At 33.3% G+C, this 13551-nt stretch overlaps 2 non-coding genes across 2 annotated transcripts; both read right to left on the reverse strand.

Annotated features, from left to right (window-relative positions):
* Positions 1-12086: 12086 nt before the first annotated feature.
* TRNAW-CCA (transfer RNA tryptophan (anticodon CCA)) lies at positions 12087-12160 on the reverse strand. The gene has a single exon. It is a non-coding gene; the product is annotated as a tRNA-Trp (tRNA).
* A 189-nt stretch (positions 12161-12349) lies between these two features.
* TRNAP-UGG (transfer RNA proline (anticodon UGG)) lies at positions 12350-12423 on the reverse strand. The gene has a single exon. It is a non-coding gene; the product is annotated as a tRNA-Pro (tRNA).
* Between the last annotated feature and the right edge of the window lie 1128 nt (positions 12424-13551).

Consider the following 13551-nt stretch of genomic DNA (forward strand, 5'->3'; position numbering starts at 1 on the left):
CCCTCCTTCTTATACTAAAACTTTCCAAGGCCCGCCTCATGGCATCCAGGTTGAAAGAGATAAATTGAACAAGTACGGTCGCCCCCTATTAGGATGTACTATTAAACCTAAATTGGGGTTATCCGCTAAGAACTACGGTAGAGCAGTTTATGAATGTCTACGTGGTGGACTTGATTTTACCAAAGATGATGAGAATGTGAACTCCCAACCATTTATGCGTTGGAGAGACCGTTTCTTATTTTGTGCCGAAGCAATTTTTAAAGCACAGGCTGAAACAGGTGAAATCAAAGGGCATTACTTGAATGCTACTGCGGGTACATGTGAAGAAATGATTAAAAGGGCCATATTTGCCAGAGAATTGGGAGCTCCCATCGTAATGCATGACTACTTAACAGGTGGGTTCACTGCAAATACTAGCTTGGCTCATTATTGCCGAGATAATGGTCTACTTCTTCACATCCATCGCGCAATGCACGCAGTTATTGATAGACAGAAGAATCATGGTATGCACTTTCGTGTACTAGCTAAAGCTTTACGTCTGTCTGGTGGAGATCATATTCACGCTGGTACAGTAGTAGGTAAACTTGAAGGAGAAAGGGACATAACTTTGGGCTTTGTTGATTTACTACGTGATGATTTTATTGAAAAAGATCGAAGCCGTGGTATTTATTTCACTCAAGATTGGGTTTCTATACCAGGTGTTCTGCCCGTAGCTTCGGGGGGTATTCACGTTTGGCATATGCCTGCTTTGACCGAGATCTTTGGAGATGATTCCGTACTACAATTCGGTGGAGGAACTTTAGGACACCCTTGGGGAAATGCACCGGGTGCCGTAGCTAATCGAGTAGCTTTAGAAGCATGTGTAAAAGCTCGTAATGAGGGACGTGACCTTGCCCGCCAGGGTAATGAAATTATCCGCGAGGCTGGCAAATGGAGTATGGAACTAGCTGCTGCTTGTGAAGTATGGAAGGAGATCAAATTTGAATTCGAAGCAATGGATACTTTAGATAAATAAAATTTGAATTCGAAGCAATGGATACTTTGTAATCCAGTAATTACTGTTGGTTTGTTGAATTGCAATTAAACTCGGCCCAATCTTTTACTAAAAGGATTGAGCCGATCCTAAAGATTGGTGTATTCTTTTCTATCCTATTCGTTCCGTGTTGGAATAGAAACTTATTGTATTAGTAGACGAGATTTTATTGTATTAGTAGACGATATTTTACGAAAAAGGTTCTTGATAGGAGAAAAATTTCTTTTTTCAATTTTTTCAGTGCGAATTTTACACAACATAGGGAAATCGCTATTTCTAATTGAAAATTTATATTTATAATTGAAAAGAAAAAAGTAAAGTATCATATATCATATATAATGAACTGATACTCCAGGTTCTCACAAACGAGAATCCTTTACTTCAATATTCACTCATTATTAGTTTAATGATTGTATCCATTATGCGTATTCCGATAGGAAATAAATGATTTTTTTTTTTTCATCAAATGACTATTCATCTATTATACTTTACATCTAAATAGAGGCAAGAAAACTCTATGGAAAAATTATGGTTCAATTTTATCTTGTCTAAGGGGGAATTAGAATACAGATGTGGGCTAAGTAAATCAATGGATAGCCTTGGTCCTATTGAAAATACTAGTGTAAACGAAGACCCGGTTAGAAATGATATGGATAAAAACATTCATGGTTGTAGTGACAGCTCTAGTTATTACAGTAAGGTTGATCATTTAGTTGGCGTCAAAGACATTCGGAATTTCATTTCTGATGACACCCGAATTAGGGTTTTAATTAGGGATAGTAATCAGGATAATGATAGTAATCAGGATAATTATTCTCTATATTTTAATAGTGAAAATCAAATTTTTGAGATTGACAATGACGATCCCCACTATGATTTTAACTTGTATGATACTAACTATAGTTGGAATAATCACATTAAGAGTTGTATTAACTCTTATCTTCGTTCTCAAACCTGTATTGATAGTTCCATTTTAAGTGGTAGTGACAATTACAATGATAGTTATATTTATAATTGCATTTGTGGTTACATTTGTGTTGAAGGTGGAAATAGTAGTGAAGACAATGGTTTAACTCTAAAAGAAAGTTGCGCAAATGGTAATGATTTAACTCTAAAAGAAAGTTGCGCAAATGGTAATGATTTAACTCTAAAAGAAAGTTGCGCAAATGGTAATGATTTAACTCTAAAAGAAAGTTGCGCAAATGGTAATGATTTAACTCTAAAAGAAAGTTGCGCAAATGGTAATGATTTAACTCTAAAAGAAAGTTGCGCAAATGGTAATGATTTAACTCTAAAAGAAAGTTGCGCAAATGGTAATGATTTAGAAAGGCCTAAAGATTTCAAGCATTTGTGGGTTCTATGCGAAAATGAAGATTGTTATGGATTAAATTATAAGAAATTTCTTAAGCCAAAAATGAATATTTGTGAATACTGTGGATATCATTTGAAAATGAGTAGTTCAGATAGAATCGAACTTTCGATTGATCCAGGTACTTGGGATCCTATGGATGAAGACATGATCTCTCTGGATCCCATTGAATTTCAGTATGACGAAGATGGTATTGATTATGATCCATTTCAGTCTGACGAAGATGGTATTGATTATGATCCATTTCAGTCTGACGAAGATGGTTCTGACGAAGCTGACGAAGATGGTTCTGACGAAGCTGACGAAGATGGTTCTGACGAAGCTGACGAAGATGGTTCTGACGAAGCTGACGAAGATGGTTCTGACGAAGCTGACGAAGATGGTTCTGACGAAGCTGACGAAGATGGTTCTGACGAAGATGGTATTGATTATGATCCATTTCAGTCTGACCAAGAAGAGCCTTATATGGATGGTATTGATTCTGATCCATTTCAGTATGACGAAGATAAAGTTCAGTATGACGAAGATAAAGTTCAGTATGACAAAGATAAAGTTCAGTTTGACAAAGATAAAGTTCAGTATGACAAAGATAAAGTTCAGTTTAACAAAGATAAAGATGGTATTAATTATGATCCATTTCAGTTTAACAAAGATAAAGATGGTCTTGATTCTGATCCATTTCAGTATGACGAAGATAAAGTTCAGTATGACAAAGATAAAGTTCAGTTTGACAAAGATAAAGTTCAGTTTGACAAAGATAAAGTTCAGTTTGACAAAGATAAAGATAAAGATGGTATTGATTATGATCCATTTCAGTTTGACAAAGATAAAGATGGTATTGATTCTGATCCATTTCAGTATGACGAAGATGGTATTGATTCTTATCCGTTTGAGTATGACGAAGATGGTATTGATTCTGATCCGTTTGAGTATGACGAAGAGCCCTATAAAGATCGTCTTGATTCTTATCAAAGAGAGACAGGATTAACTGAGGCTATTCAAACAGGTACGGGTCAACTAAACGGTATTCCTATAGCAATCGGGGTTATGGATTTTCAGTTTATGGGGGGTAGTATGGGATCCGCAGTAGGCGAGAAAATCACCCGTTTGATCGAATATGCTACCAATAATTTTTTGCCTCTTATTCTAGTGTGTGCTTCCGGAGGAGCACGCATGCAAGAAGGAAGTTTGAGCTTGATGCAAATGGCTAAAATATCTTCTGCTTTATATGATTATCAATCAAATAAAAAGTTATTTTATGTATCAATTCTTACATCTCCTACTACTGGTGGAGTGACCGCGAGTTTTGGTATGTTGGGGGATATCATTATTGCTGAACCCAATGCCTATATTGCATTTGCGGGTAAAAGAGTAATTGAGCAAACATTGAATATAACAGTACCTGAAGGTTCACAGGAGGCTGAATATTTATTCCATAAGGGTTTATTCGATCCAATCGTACCACGTAATCCTTTAAAGGGTGTTCTGAGTGAGTTATTTCAGTTCCACGGTTTTTTTCCTTTGAATCAAAATTCAATCAAGTAGAGTCTTAAGTTAAATTATTTTCTTTGTAGTGAAAAGGCAGTTAGTTAGTTTATCAGAATCAAAGTCAAAGCCCGCATAATGGGCTTTGACTTTGTGACATAAAATGGAATTGTCGAAAAACGAATTTTATCTTGCTCTATTGCGTATGTTTATATAATTCAAATATAGAAAAAATATAAATATAGAGTTTTGCATCTTTCTATATCTCCCGAGAATTCTATTTTTACTAAAAATCCCTGTTCTTGGATCGGATTCTAACGAATCGAATCTTTCGACAATTTGTAATAAACTCTTTCTCAATTTGTAATAAACTCTTTCTTTATTAAATTCAAATTAGAAATTAAAATTAGAAGACAAGAACAATAGAATAATAATAATAAGAAAAGTAGGAATAAAGTAAGATAATAAAGAAAGTGGATTATCTTATCATACACCTATTTTATTTCATTTAGAAAGATGGGCAAGTCCCTTTATTTAATTCTACATTCCTTGCACTTATTAGATAAGATATATATATTAGATATATATACTCGCTTAGATATACTTAGTATTTAGATATACTTAGTATTTAGATATACTTAGTATAATATTTAGATATACTTAGTATTTAGATATACTTAGTATAATATTTAGATATACTTAGTATTTCGATATACTTAGTATAATATTTAGATATACTTAGTATAATATACGAATTATAATATAATTATTATAAGATATATTTATAACTAACTTTATAACTAACAATATAACAATAACAGGTACGAATATTAAATTGAGGTACCCATTTTATGACAATTCCCTCTATTTTTGTGCCTTTAGTAGGCCTAGTATTTCCGGCAATTGCAATGGCTTCTTTATCTTTGTATGTTCAAAAAACTAAGATTTTTTAGATTCGATGGGGCCAAGGCCAAGACCAAATCTTATCTATTTTTTTTTTCACGACTTAGATGCCACGGATATCTATTTAGTAGAATATTGTATAACATCCATCCGGCTTCCCCGAACATAAATGAAAAAGCTCCTCTTATGCATACGTAAACATGATATAGGGGTAAATGAATTATAGCAAGTGGATCGGTACCGGACGAATGTATGAAATTAAAGTCTATATATCTAGTAGATCTGTATAGGGGATCATATAAAGGGGATGATTTTAGATCTAAGCAATTTGATGAATTACTTCTAAAAGTTCATATCAAAATAGCACTAGTTGATGAGAGTTACTTCGGAAACAAAAAAAGTAAAGTCAAATTTTTTTGCTTATTTTCTCAATTCCAATAAAATGCAACTGGATCTAGTATGTATGAGTTGGCGATCAGAATCTATATGGATAGAATTTATAGTGGGGTCTCGAAAAACAAGCAATTTCTGCTGGGCCTTTATTCTTTTTTTTGGTTCATTAGGGTTTTTATTAGTTGGAACTTCTAGTTATCTTGGTAGGAATTTGATATCTTTATTTCCGTCTCAGCAAATAGTTTTTTTTCCACAAGGAATCGTGATGTCTTTCTATGGGATCGCGGGTCTCTTTATTAGTTCCTATTTGTGGTGCACGATTTTTTGGAATGTAGGTAGTGGTTATGATCGATTCGATAGAAAAGAGGGAATAGTATGTATTTTTCGTTGGGGTTTTCCTGGAAAAAATCGTCGCATCTTTCTACGATTCCTTATGAAAGATATTCAGTCCATCAGAATAGAAGTTAAAGAGGGTATTTATGCTCGGCGTGTCCTTTATATGGAAATCAGAGGCCAGGGGGCCGTTCCCTTGACTCGTACTGATGAGAATTTGACTCCACGAGAAATTGAGCAAAAAGCTGCTGAATTGGCCTATTTTTTGCGTGTACCGATTGAAGTCTTTTGAAATGAATTGCAGAATAAATGCTTTCTCGGCAGGAGGAAAAAACTCAAGACAAGAAGCCTCTTTTTTCTATAGCAGAACTAAACTGAAGTTTCTTAAGAATGCCCACTCGAACCAAAGAAGACGTATACGGAAGAGTCATAACATAAAACAAAACTGTTTTTTTTTTTTTGTCCACAAAAATTGTTTTTTATGCGTCTGTAAATGTAAAACCACTCAACTTAATTCAGTAACAAAACAAGCAAGAAATCGAAATAATGGATTCATCTCATATATCAAAGTATTTCGAAATATTTAACTTTTTATTTTCAATATTTGGAGTTGATACGTTAGATACAGATAGATTATATCTTGTAAATTTTCTCTACTTTCCTTTTGTCAATCAGCCCCTCCCCTTTTATCCTTTCTTTTGTGCTCCTTAAGAACTAAACAAGTAGATTTCTTTCTTATAACATAATGATAAATGTAATGATAACTTTTCTGTCTTTTTTTGTCACTCATTTTTGATCATCATAATATTTTTCATAATTTTTTTTTTTTCAATTATTCCCGGACTCTAGACTATATACAGTCTAGATAACCCGCGAAAATTTTTCGACATATTTGATTGATATCTTGATATAGACAGGGAGCTCCTTCGTCTCAAAATCTGAATAGAATAATCTTTATTATTTGAAGCGGTTCTTTCGGGCAGTTATCGAAAGAGGGCAATTGCTTCGAATTTGATCAATTGAGATATCTGGAAACAATAATATATATATATATTTCATTCGAACATTCGAATTCAAAGTGGATTCTTATTTTCTATTTCTGTACTCTTTTTAGATTCAAGGACTAAGCACTGAATCAAAAAAAAAAAAAACAGAGAATAGATTCATGGGCCCCTACCTTATAATTTATCTTATAATTTATAATATAATGAAAGTCATGCTTGATAGAAAGATTAGATCACATAAAGTCAACGAATGAGGTGGGTTCATTAACAATTCACAGATGAAAAAATGGCAAAAAAGAAAGCATTCACTCCCCTTCTATATTTTGCATCTATAGTATTTTTGCCCTGGTGGATCTCTCTCTCATTTAATAAAAGTCTGAAATCTTGGATTACTAATTGGTGGAATACTAGGCAATCCGAAACTTTTTTGAATGATATTCAAGAAATAAGTATTCTAGAACAATTCATAGAAGTAGAGGAACTCCTCCTGTTGGACGAAATGATAAAAGAATACCCGGAAACACATCTACAAAAACTTCGTATAGGAATCCACAAAGAAACGATCCAATTGATCAAGATGCACAATGAGGATCGTATCCATACGATTTTGCACTTCTCGACAAATCTAATCTGTTTCGTTATTCTAAGTGGTTATTCTATTTTGGGTAATGAAGAACTTGTTATTCTTAACTCTTGGGTTCAAGAATTCCTATATAATTTAAGCGACACAATAAAAGCTTTTTCTATTCTTTTATTAACTGAGTTCTGTGTCGGATTCCATTCGCACCACGGTTGGGAACTAATGATTGGCTATATCTACAAAGATTTTGGATTTGCTCATAATGATCAAATTATATCTGTTCTTGCTTGTACCCTTCCAGTCATTCTAGATACAATTTTTAAATATTCGATCTTTCGTTATTTAAATCATGTATCGCCGTCACTTGTAGTTATTTATCATTCACTGACTGACTGAAAAATGATTCACGGATTCAATTAGAATCTTTCTTACTTTGTATATAAGCAAAGAATGCAAAGTCGTACTTACTTTACTCTTTCTACCCATCAGGGGAATACAATTCCTCCTCTATTTCAGTAAATTTTTTTTTTTTTCAGTAAAAGTAAATAGCAGAATCGTGGATAGGGAACTATACTAGTGACCTACCTAATTTTATTGTAGAAATTTTCGGGATCAATGATTGTACCATGCAAACTAGAAATACTTTTTCTTGGATAAAGGAGGAGATTACTCGATCCATTTCCGTATCGCTCATGATCTATATAATAACCGGGGCATCCATTTCAAATGCATATCCCATTTTTGCGCAGCAGGGGTATGAAAATCCACGAGAAGCAACTGGGCGTATTGTATGTGCCAATTGCCATTTAGCTAATAAACCCGTGGATATTGAGGTTCCACAAGCGGTACTTCCTGATACTGTATTTGAAGCGGTTGTTAGAATTCCTTATGATATGCAACTGAAACAAGTTCTTGCTAATGGTAAGAAAGGGGCTTTGAATGTGGGTGCTGTTCTTATTTTACCGGAGGGGTTTGAGTTAGCCCCACCTGATCGTATTTCGCCCGAGATGAAAGAAAAGATAGGCAATCTGTCTTTTCAGAACTACCGCCCCACTCAGAAAAATATTCTTGTGATAGGTCCTGTTCCTGGTCAAAAATATAGTGAAATCACCTTTCCTATTCTTTCCCCAGACCCTGCTAGTAATAAGGATGTTCATTTCTTAAAATATCCCATATACGTAGGCGGAAATAGGGGAAGGGGTCAGATTTATCCCGACGGGAACAAAAGTAACAATACAATTTATAATGCTACGGCAACAGGTATAGTAAGCAAAATCATACGAAAAGAAAAAGGGGGGTACGAAATAACCATAACGGATGCATTGGATGGACATCAAGTGGTTGATATTATCCCCCCAGGACCAGAACTTCTTGTTTCAGAGGGTGAATCTATCAAACTTGATCAACCATTAACAAGTAATCCTAATGTGGGTGGATTTGGTCAGGGGGATGCAGAAATAGTACTTCAAGATCCACTACGTGTCCAAGGCCTTTTGTTCTTCTTGGCATCTATTGTTTTTGCACAAATCTTTTTGGTTCTTAAAAAGAAACAATTTGAAAAGGTTCAAGTGTCCGAAATGAATTTCTAGATCCGTGGATTTATCAACATCAAATTTGTAAAAAAGAACAAATTCTTCCTGGCAATTAGGTTAGGTATGATGAAAAAAGTATGAAAAGTCTTTTGCTTGTTTATATTCTTTCTCTAGGAATTACTTTTACCGCATTCAAAATCTGTATATTGTGAAGAAGACTATTTGTCTTTACCCCTTCTTTTCTTTTTTCAATCTAAATGGGAGGGGTGTAATTATATCCCTATTGTCAGATTGAAATGTCACAGAATGGGTTTTGTTTTCTAAATTCAATTTGATTAGATACTAAACATAAGATAAGTAAGCGGAGAATAGAAAGGAAGGATAAATGAGGGGAACAAATAATTACAGGGAGTATTCTTCGTCTTCCTAGCCTTCGGCACAAGAAAAGGATGTGTAAAATTCCTTTTCTTGTGTCGAAATAATAACAATTCCGGATCCCATTCGTCAAAGATTTCTATTCTTAGTTTATATTTTTCCAGATTTTTCAGAACCCTTTATTTTTTTAGATTTACTTATAATAGATAATAGATTATAATAGATAATAGAATAAGTAATAAAGTAATCGAATAAGTAATAAGGATAATATAATAAGTATAAAATAAGTATAAATAAGTATAAAATAAGTATAAGTATAAATAAGTATAATATAATATAATAAGTAATGGACAACCAAAAAAAAGAGAAGGAATCCTTTTTTTTATAAATATAAAATAGAAGCAAGGCGATGAACTTATAAAAAAATTTCAAACTTTGATGAAATACTAAAATAAATAGAGTAAGGTTAGACTAGTCTAGAAAGGGTTTGCTTGATATCTGGTCGACAGAAAAAAAAAAGAAATATTAAAATTAAATATTAAAATATTAAAATTAAATATTAAAAAAAATTAAATATTAAAATTAAATATATATTGTGATTGTGTCATCCAGGAAAAGGAAATTGAGTGATTCCTTTTTTTCTTCTAACCTTGAAAGTATCGATAGATACTATCGAAGAACAGATGCTATGAATCAATTAATCGAGTTCATTTTTCAAAAACATCATCGGAAAAAGTGATCTATTTGTTGTCATTTATATTTATACGAACAAAATATTATGATCATTAAGAATTCAACGGGACCCCTCCTCGCGAATCAGACAAAGAAAGAGGAGGCGGGCCCCGTTGAGTTCTTACACTTTCATGCCTATAACTTAGTTCATCCCATTATTACATATTACAGGGACGAACCCAATCCAGAATATGAACCATAAAAGAAAATACCTATTAAACCGATCACAGGAATACCAGTTACCGTACCTATTATCCAAAGAGGAATCCTTCCAGTAGTATCGGCCATTTATCCCGCTTCCCTCCACATTTCATCAAGTGGTCATGCTAAAGACATAAACAGTCATAGATAATTATGAGATGCAATCCTTCCGAATGGGATAAGAGAATTCCTACTATTATTTAGTATTCTACTACTCTTTTTTTCTTAATTGAAGAAATAATTGGAAAATAAAACAGCAAGTACAAAAATGAGTAATAACCCCCAGTAGAGACTGGTACGATTCAATTCAACATTTTGTTCGTTCGGGTTTGATTGTGTCATAGCTCTATAATTAATTCGGATTAGGTTTATCGTTGGATGAACTGCATTGCTGATATTGACCCCAAAAAAGAAACGGTAGGTACAGCTAGTCCGTGAACAGCCAACCATCGCACTGTAAAAATTGGATAGGTTCGATCTATGGTCATTGGGTCCTCCTAAAAAGATCTACTAAATTCATCGAGTTGTTCCAAAGAATCAAAACGGCCGGTTATTAATGGAATTCCTTGTCGGCTCTCTGTAAAATACTCGTTTGGACGAGGGCTTCCAAACACATCATAAGCTAAACCTGTGCTGACGAATAACCAACCCGCAATGAATAGGGAAGGTATAGTAATACTATGAATGATCCAGTATCGAATACTGGTAATAATATCAGCAAAAGAACGTTCTCCTGTGCTTCCAGACATGCTGAGCTCCGCATATTCTTGTAGGGGATCGATTCCGTAAAAGATGAGATCAGTAAACGGAAATTCACTGAAATTCAATCTTTGTGAGATCGTCAATATTGTACCAAAGGTATTTTTAGAGTATACCGAATCAGTATAGCTATCCTTCTTCTGACACAGCAACGCAATTTCAAACAGTATATCGACATGAAGTGCTAGATAATTTCTTTCTTCTTCTTGCTTGTCGATGTATAACCACGTATCATGCGATAGAAAATTCCTCAAATTCCTGGAATATAATATAGGGGATTCTATTATTGGTTTGGGGCTAGAAACGGAAGATCAGGTAACCCGTGAATCCAACAAGTTTATAATAATTCATGAAGGAAATTATCATATTTCCGCAAGTCAATTAGATGCGAAATCTAAAAATTGACTTTTTTTCGTAATTGCATAAGAGGTTTTGTTTTTTGTTGTAAGCCCTCCTTTTTTTATTTTAAGGAATTGCTTAGTCGTCTAGTAACAAGTAAGAGTAGTCGATAGTATTAGATATAGATAAAAAAAAGAGCAAGGAATAAAAAAAAAATTCTACTAATCAATATTTGTGAGGCGGCCTTTCTTGTATTCTTGTATTAGATCCAAAGGTTTTTTCTTGACCTAACTACAAAGATGATGAATCTATTTCTTTTTCTTTTCTACTCTTGTCCTGCCGCTCTATTTTTGTGAATACCGTTTAGAATGATTGATGAATCAAAAAATTTCAATTGAACTTATTCTTTCAATTGGTATTTTTGCTTATCCCCGTCTCTTTTAAAAATTGAAACTTAGGTAAGTGCTTTATAAACATATGTATAAAAAGAACATATTTCATTTAGCTCCTTCATGCCTACTCTAACTAGTTATTTCGGTTTTTTACTAGCGGCTTTAACTATAACCTCAGCTCTATTTATTGGTCTGAGTAAGATACGACTTATTTGAAAATTAATTGAATGAACGAACAATTAATAAAAACAAAGTTTTCTGTCCTATTCCATATATTCTATAGTTCCTTACCGTGTTAATTATCAATTATTAGTTATTGATATTCATGGGCAATAGAGATTAATATTTAGGGATAGATATTACCTTTCTTTTTCTCCTTTCAAATAAATTGAAATGATTGAAGTTTTTCTATTTGGAATCGTCTTAGGTCTAATTCCTATTACTTTGGCTGGATTATTCGTAACCGCATATTTACAATACATACGTGGTGATCAGTTGGACCTTTGATTAATTAACATCTCTTTTTTTGACTGACCCCTTTAATTTTAATTTAATTAATTTAATTCAAGGAGGTCAAATTCGAATTGCTGTTCAATTTTTTTTTTTTTTTTTTTTTTTTCAGTTCGGTGTAATTTTCGACTTAACAAGAGCGGAATCACGCTCTGTAGGATTTGAACCTACGACATTGGGTTTTGGAGACCCACGTTCTACCGAACTGAACTAAGAGCGCTTTCTTATCATAATAAATAAGACTGTAAAAAAGAGGATTCTTTTATTTTATAACCCCAATACATCGTGCACACCTATACTATCATATATCATATATAATATGAGAAAATGATAGATTATGTATGCTTAATTTTAATCAATCTAAAACTAAAATGGCTCCCTCCTTACTGCTCAAAGGAGAAGTAATAGGTAGGGATGACAGGATTTGAACCCGTGACATTTTGTACCCAAAACAAACGCGCTACCAAGCTGCGCTACATCCCTTTCAATTGGCCTACGATGTTATTGTAGAGAATCCCTGTCTTGTTTTCCACACCCTTATTTCATCTATTGATATACAAAAATTATCTTTCCATTTCCTCTTTTTGGTCTCATATCATATAACAACCATATAATGAATAATAAATGAATCTTTTTGGCGGGAATTCTCAGGCAGAAAGGGACCTATTTTGCTGTTTTAAGAAAAGGAAAATCTTATCTATCGAATCATTGTACATTTAAATTTTAATTTTGAATTAGGAATTCCGGGTACAAATATACAAATACAAGTGGTCTTTAACCACACATACATGTGATTATATATGTATTACCATAATGTATGTAATACGATAAAGAAGGAGGATTTTAAATGCGAGATCTAAAAACATATCTTTCCGTAGCACCGGTACTAAGTACTCTCTGGTTCGGTTCTTTAGCGGGTTTATTGATAGAGATCAATCGTTTCTTCCCGGATGCGTTAACATTCCCTTTTTTTTAATTCTAGTTATTGTCGCGGGACGGGGTGAAAAAGATTAGATCGATATACAATCAAATATCTGTGACTAATCTCTCGCCCCCCCTTGACTTTAGTTGTTTTTAGAATTATAATTATATAAGAAATGAATTCTAATTATATAAGAAATAATTCTATTTAGTTTTTTTAGAATTCTAATTATATAAGAATTATATAAAATAAATAAGGAAGGTAGAACGAAAAAAGTGGATTGAACCTCAACAAAACTTGGGTTCAAGCTCCAATTAAATTACTAGTAGAGCGAAAAGAGAAATGTGGCTGGAACAACAGTATCCTACAAGATACTTAAAGAAAATACCGTACTGTGATTCTAAATCGAGTTAGAAATCATTGTATTACTTATTTACTATTAGTATAATACATATTGATTTACTATATTGATTGCAATTGATTGCAACGAAATCTTTCAGGATTTGGTTTTGAGTTAGCAACTTTTATTTATTTATTTTCATTCCTTTCTTCTTCACTTTTGATCGGAAAATAGAAGAGTTGGGTGAATTAAAAACTCAAAGGGGGTTCATGGCCAAGAGTAAAGATGTCCGAGTAACGATTATTTTGGAATGTACCAGTTGTGTTCGAAACGTCGTTAATAAGGAATC

This window comes from Durio zibethinus, unplaced genomic scaffold, assembly GCF_047325235.1.
Source record: "Durio zibethinus cultivar Kanyao isolate XHJ-2024 unplaced genomic scaffold, ASM4732523v1 HiC_scaffold_131, whole genome shotgun sequence".
NCBI classification, from domain to species: Eukaryota; Viridiplantae; Streptophyta; class Magnoliopsida; order Malvales; family Malvaceae; genus Durio; species Durio zibethinus.